Source organism: Rhodnius prolixus, unplaced genomic scaffold (genome assembly GCF_049639745.1).
Source record: "Rhodnius prolixus isolate KJV_2025 unplaced genomic scaffold, Rpr scaffold_8, whole genome shotgun sequence".
NCBI classification, from domain to species: Eukaryota; Metazoa; Arthropoda; class Insecta; order Hemiptera; family Reduviidae; genus Rhodnius; species Rhodnius prolixus.
The window spans coordinates 9,570,837-9,578,154 of NW_027411593.1; the positions used below are offsets into that span (position 1 = coordinate 9,570,837).

A 7,318-nucleotide genomic window follows, 5' to 3' on the forward strand; every position below is an offset into this window, starting at 1 on the left:
CAAGGTAAATGTGGTCATTAAATTTGTAAAGGTGCCATTAGCAAAAGGAGAATTCGGGAAGACGAACATTGATTCAACATTCAATTTTAATAAGATTGATTGAGTGACATAGTTCTAAACGGTTTTCCTATGTTTATCACAAAATTTGGATCGATTTCCTGCGTGAACTTGTCAAATATTCTTGGCGAGGGATTCTTGGAAGGGATTAGCTATGCGGTTAGCATACTGGAATCCCACGCGGAGGTCCCGGGTTCGCTTAGATTTTCTTTTCCTAGGAGCTTCTTACAGCTCACTGTCCGGCGATGGACAGTGTTGTCTGTAACGAGAGAACACTGTCCGGAGGCCGGCAGTGCACTGAAAAAAGCTCCGGGCGCCAATAACCTTAGATGTTGACGCGCCTTAAACATTAAAAAAAAAAAATTAAGTAGTATTAAGCATCTGTACCAAGTTGGGGCTTATCAGCTGGGAACCTTTGTTCAGACTGTGTCAGGAAGAGGAGGAAACAACCTCTCCCCTTTTGTACGATTGCGATGCAATCGAGTGTTTGCGCTATGAAATGAAACCTTTGGAACTTTGAGACCAAAGGAGATAGTAGCGCTTAAAGAACTAGTAGGGAAAGTCCTCAACCACTTTAGTAGGGGAGGTTTCGTCTACTAGATCCAGAGGAAAAGGCACAATAAGCCCCTTTTGGCTGCAGTGCCGTGAAGCATAGGTCCCGCCCTGATAATCTAGTAATACTTTATAAAAAAATCGTTACTTTAAAATCAAATTTCTGGTGAAAACGTTTCAAATGAAGAGACTAGCGTTTATGAGAATCAGACTTATTTGAACTTTAACTTTGAAGAAAAACGTTAAAATCATCGTTGAGAGAATTTCCAACAACTTCTCAGTTTTTAGTCCAACATTAGTTGCGCACAAAATATAAAAAAGACGTTTTGTCAAGTTCAATGGTATTTTTGGAAAAAAACTTCTAGTTTGAATTCTTACCATAGCAACATATTTTTCTTAAGAAGAATCAGAAAACGTATTCTTTTGTTTTTGTTTTAAATTGGTCATAAATATACAAAATACTCATTTTTTCTGTGTTAGCAGATCAGAAAGAAATATTCATTAAAATTTCTGTGATAACAGCAGGTACAAATTTTGACTTAGAAAATGTTACACTTTAGACGCTAAGATTAAAACATTAAATATTCATCGCTTAGTTTGGAAATGTTTGCACAGTTAGAGTACAGGGGTTATGTAAGGAGAACAGCAAGCTTGGCTCCAAGATGAAGCATGGAAAACCAACGTTCACTTGTTATTGCTTGAGTTATTGCCCAGAATTTGAAATCAGTTAACATTTCAAAACTTCAATTTTCTGTTTCAACTAAGAAAGAGAAAAAGAAATAATGTATAGAGAATATAATTAGGTAATTTACTTACTAGATTAACCCAAAAACTGGAATTTTAAAATTTTACTCTTACGTTTCTGTTATGGAATATCCTCTCCAAAAAAACTCCACCTCTTCGCTAAAAGCAACTCTTCAAATATCAGAACTTCACCAAAGTTGAGATTGATATCATCTACAATCAGTTTTCTTTCGCAGAAAAGTATGTTTTTCTTTTCTTGTTTTTTTTTTCCATCATATTTGAAACATTTTCATTTCTCATCTAACTTTTCCAACCCTACAAACTGTTCATGCACAATCTGTACCCAAACTATTCTATTCCTCGATTCCTGTCAGCATACTGAAGCGTTGATAGCTTCGCGGCCATCTAATAATGAAGGATATCCTTTGAATACACTTTACCGGCAGTATCCTGAGTTGGTATTATGTTAATCATTGGGATTACCCTGGTTCAATTCTTACAATTATGTTTTCTAGGCCCAGGTGTAAAATATGATAACTTCCAGTGGCCAGAAACAAATCTGATTTTATCTGACATAATCTATTAATAAGACAACACTAATTAATAAATGCATAAAACTATACAACAATTAAATTAAGGAGGATTTTCCCTATATTATAAAGAAAATTTATAGAAAAAGAGAAAAAAATTGTCAAAGTTGGGTGTTTTTCAACGTTACAGCTTTTTCGTGCAGTTTTTGGCAATCAACCCTTATATCGTACAACTGCCCTACCGGACAGTTTTAATAAATCAAAAATCTAATTACAATAATCTGTAAATCTACGTCAGTCAAAAAAATTGTCCTAAACAGCTTCATGTTTTCAGCATGTAAATGAGCATTCTTGTATTCCGTAAAAATAACAGTATTTCTGACAGGTTGTCTTTGCAATTTTTTTGCAGTGCAAAAATCACATTTTGTTCTACACTGTCCTTTTACTTGCAGTTTTTAGTCTAGACCGCCTTAAATAAGTACATAGTTCTGTTTGTCCTTCAGTATTCTGTCCTAAGTTGGGTGCAATGTCGCTAACTGACCTCTAATGATTCTTTCAATTTATTTTGCTTGTGTTCTCTAAGCATTGTTGCCAATAGGTAGTTGTAAATTAAATGTAGAGATAAAGAAAAATAAAATAGCCGAAATAATGAATCATTTCTATTGAAATAGAATTATTTATTTGTAATATACAAAATTTTTGTCTTTTTTCTTGTATTAGTTTTACTGATTACCTTCACCTCTCCTCGTTTGAATAAAATCTTTTTCCCGCCAGCCATTTCTTCATATTGGGGAACAAATAGTAGTCCGAGGGAGCCAAGTCTGGAGAATAGAGGGGGGATGTGAAACGAGTTGGAACACCCTATTTCCACTAATTTTGCGACCACAACTGCTGAGGTGTGAGCTGGTGCGTTGTCGTGATGGTAAAGGACTTTTTTTGTGGGCCAATCGTGGGCGTTTTTCTTGCAGCTCGGTTTTTCAAACGGTCCAATAACGATGAATAATATGCACCTGTTACTAGTTTTACCCTTTTCCAGATAGTCGATCAAGGATTATTCCTTGCGAATCCCAAAAGACAGTCGCCATAATCTTTCCGGCCGAAGGAACGGTCTTCGCCTTTTTTTTTTTGGCGCAGATTCCCCCCTTGGTAACCCATTGTTTAGATTGTTCTTTGGTCTCAGGAGTGTAGTGATGTATCCATGTTTCATCCACAGTGACGAAACGACGCTTAAAGTCCTGCGGATTCTTTTGGAACAGCTGCAAACCGTCCTTGCAACACTTCACACGATTTCGTTTTTGGTCAAGCGTGAGCAATCGCGGCATCCATCTTGCGGATAGCTTTGTCATGTCCAAATGTTGATGCAAAATATTATGTACCCGTTCATTCGAGATGCCCACAGCACTAGCAATCTCACGCACCTTCACTCTTCTGTCATCCATCACCATATAATGGATTTTATCAATGATTTCTGGAGTAGTAACCTCAACAGGGCGTCCAGAACGTTCAGCGTCACTTGTGCCCATATGGCCACTCCGAAAATTTTGAAACCACTTATAAACTATTCTAATCGAAGGTGCAGAGTCACCATAATGTTTATCAAGCTTCTCTTTAGTCTCCTGAGGCGTTTTGCCTTTCATAAAGTAGTGTTTAATCAACACACGAAATTCTTTTTCGTCCATTTTTTGAAAATCACTCGACTTCCTCGATTCAAACGAATGCCAAACACAAAGAAATAGACTGATCTGGCTGAAACTTGGTGTGTGCTCTTCCAAGAGATGCTACTAACTAAACATAACCTCGATACGCGCCAGTGGTACTTTGCACGGACTTTCCAAACGACCCTCGTAGAACATGTAAAAAAAAAATAAATAAAAATAAAAACAAGAGAAGCCATAATAATAAATTGACAAGCCTAAAAATTGAAAATGGAATAAAATGTAAAATGGAATAAAGTTATAAATGAAAATCACACAAAACTAAGAAAAACTGAAAATTTTTAACCTTAAGTCACTCATTAATTACAAAAGATCTCATTTTCATTGCTAGACTTAAAAATCTATAAAAATTTATTTTACAATTGTCATATTGAGAGAGTACAGTCACCAAATTAGGGCAATTTTTTAAATCTGCGGTTCTAAAAGGGTAGTAAATGAAATGTGCTACAATCAGCGCTATAACTAATAATGATAACAGGAGAGTAACAAATGATAAGGTAACGTGTGGAGAAGTTACCTCCAGTGGTAATACTCCCAAAACATTAGACTATTAGTCCACTCTTTTTACTTGAGAGGAGATCACGAGGCCACACTGTCTCTTAAAGCGTCTTGTCCAGGTTATCAGAAAGAGTTCTTGAAGAAAGATTTTAAGCTAGAGGATTTATATGAGAAGTTGCAGGTTGATGTGAAGTTTTCTTGTATAGTGTTTTAGCAACTTCGGTGATAAAAGGAATGTTACAGTCAGTGTGTATAGTCTAGGTTAAAATGGAGCGTGTACCATAGTTCGAAGTATTTTAGATTGAAGGAGATTGAATCCTTTGGAGATTGGAGCGCTTGGTTGAACCCCACAGCTCTATTCCATACTCTCAGATGGGGTTTCAAAATAGAAGTATAAATCAGTCTTTTGTTGTCCAGAGTGAGTTTTGGTCTTTCGTCTAAGAGTCTTTTAAGTAGTCGATAGTGTCTATTTAGTTCTGTTCTTAACCTTCCAGCGGGCGCGCCCAAAAAGTTACAAAAACGGGCGCGCCTATCTCACAGATAAACTTTGGTATTTTTAATTTTTTCTATCAATAGAAGAAATAAAATTAATTAAATAACATCTGTAATTATTAATAACGAAATAACAAATAAAAAAGGCTCAGAAAACGACAGTACTTTTTATTTTTTACAAGCCAATAAGTGTAATAATTACAATCAGCATGTTCAGCCACTAGACCGGTGTTTCCCAACGTGGGGCCCATGCCCCCCAGGGGGGCAATTTGATAGTTAAGGGGGGCAATTCGAAAATGGACTCGACACGACTTTAACCCTTTCGATCCGGGCCATTTAAATGCAATGCTAGATATCGGTGCCAAATTTAACAAAAAAAGCAAATTCTTAAATAATTGCGGTAAATAATTATTAAATATAATTCCGTTTGACGAGACCAATATATCAACTGGGTGATTGGCGTCGTCAAGTAAACTTCGTCTGGGGTTCACCGCGGAGCGTGCAGACTGCCGCGGGGAACCCCGTACGTTTTAAAAACTCGCTAAACAGCGCAGTTGTTGGCACTTAATTGGCCCATCGCTGCATATCAAATATGCAGTATCAAGAAGAACTCGCAGAATTGCAAAATGATGAGTCAGTTAAAACTTTATTTAATATAAAAGGAGCGATGGCATGGCTTTGTGAGGAAACAGAAATCAAATACCTAAATTCAACCAAATGTGCAAGAAAACTATTGCTACCGTTTCCATCTTCATTTTTAGCTGAATGTGGATTTAGTGCTGTAAATGATTTACTGGTAAAAAAAAGAAATCGGCTGGATATAACACAACGTGGAGACTTGAGACTGCAGCTAACCAAATTGGAACCTAATATAAAATCTCTGTGCAGCAAGCATCAAGCGCAAGGATCTCACTAAATTAAAATAATAAATTAATATAGAAAAATCTGTATTAAAATTATTTGGAATTTGAATTTCAGTTTTTCATTATATGTTTTGAAATTTTACTTACTGTGTTTTGTGAACAATTTCAGAGTGATTTCTTCCTAGAACCTATCATTTATGTTTCTTAAGTGAACGAATCAATTTTTTAATGTTAAAAATTATGTATGTTACATAGGGGGGCATAAAAATTTTATAAAGGTTAAGGTGGGGCATGACACAAAAAAGGTTGGGAAACACTGGTTCTAGACTGTCTAAAAGTTTTCGCAGATATTTCCTCCTCGTATCTGAGATATACAATGTCTTTTTCTGTCAGTAGAAAACAATATTCTTATAAACAATGTTGAAAATAGTTCAATTTGATGGACATGCATAAAAAATTTTTATAAATAATTGATAAATCTGGAATCTTACTCGATTGGTCGCTAGTATATGTCAGGTACGAATCGACAATTGCAAAGAAATGTACAACCCCAAGCAAGATGAGATTAGCACTGAAGGAAACTAGTCATGAGGGTGTAGCATTGCTTAAAGGACAGCATCCTCCGCCGCTCCGTCACTAAACTGCGATTATTTTAGGTTCAGTCTGTATCTGTGAGATACTCGCGCACTAAGTTCAGTGTGGGGGTTCCAAGAAAGTCTTCGGTCTAAGTAAAGAAATGGAACATATGAACAAAATATGATGTAAATTTTTGAACGTTACAATTATTTGGAATATATTGGATTCAATTATTGTAATATTTTACAGAGATGTAGTAAGCATAACCTTCTTCGTGCATTAACGTACACATATAGTTATATATATTTCTATTATATATCTGTGTGGGTAAGAATGAGAGCTACCCCTTACACATAATAATATTCTGTATCAAATAAAATCCTGAAGCTTTGTAGAGCGGCCGCTTGAAGCGGTAAAATTTTTCACATGACTTCTTTCACAAGGTTCCCTCTACAGTGAGTTTGAATATTAATATTACAGACCCACACACAGATATATATATATGCGTATTATATATTTACATTCCTTCTAGTTAGGAATTCTGAAATATGGGGGGGAAAAAACATTGCCTGGAATTCCTTGCTGATTTTTAATCAGAACAACCCTTCATTTTTTGCTTTTTATGTATCGTTATTAGATTATTTCTGGAATTTTAAAAATTTAAAAGTTCATTTTGATAAAAGATGATTTTTACTCGCTAAGGAGTGGCTTATTTTGGAGGCAGTACCTAAAATCACATAATCTACCCAAATTTCAGCTCTTTTTTTCATTACAATTAACTGGATTTTATTTTTTTTTCAGATCATCGATTTCTAATTGAAATAAAAAGTATCGACATACTTTAACTGCACGTGAGGAAGTCGCACGAGATAGAAAGAAATAGAATTAAAGATATAGCCTAGTCATTGGACGGTATGTTGCTTGCTAAGAGTTAAATCTATTACAATGAAATAGACACTTTGAAAGGTCGTAATACTGTCAATGTTTTGTGTAGATTGCAATGAGGAGAAGGATTTCAAACATATAATAATGATATGTCCACGTTATGTAGTAGAAAGGAAACGAATGTTTGACGATATATACAGGTATTTAGATGCACCATTTCGCTACGGAGACATTACATTCTCCACCAACATCTATGTGCTTAAATCTATAGCAGAGCTAGCTATGAAATATGAATGTATTTAAAAGTTATAGCCGATTAGAATGAATGCAAGAAAATGATTAGAGAAGGATTACGGTGATTTTAATTTCGGTTAAACTATAAGGATGGCAGGAGCACAGAGTACTG

The 7,318-nt window shown here is 35.4% G+C and overlaps 1 long non-coding RNA gene across 1 annotated transcript in view; it reads left to right on the forward strand.

The window, feature by feature from the left end:
- The window catches only part of LOC141450819 (uncharacterized), a 108,679-nt gene that overhangs the window by 95,586 nt on the left and 5,775 nt on the right, over positions 1 to 7,318 (forward strand). Inside the window, exons 3-4 of the long non-coding RNA XR_012456339.1 lie at positions 6,829 to 6,939; positions 7,022 to 7,112. This is a non-coding gene — a long non-coding RNA (uncharacterized lncRNA). The remainder of the gene's footprint in view (positions 1 to 6,828; positions 6,940 to 7,021; positions 7,113 to 7,318) is intronic.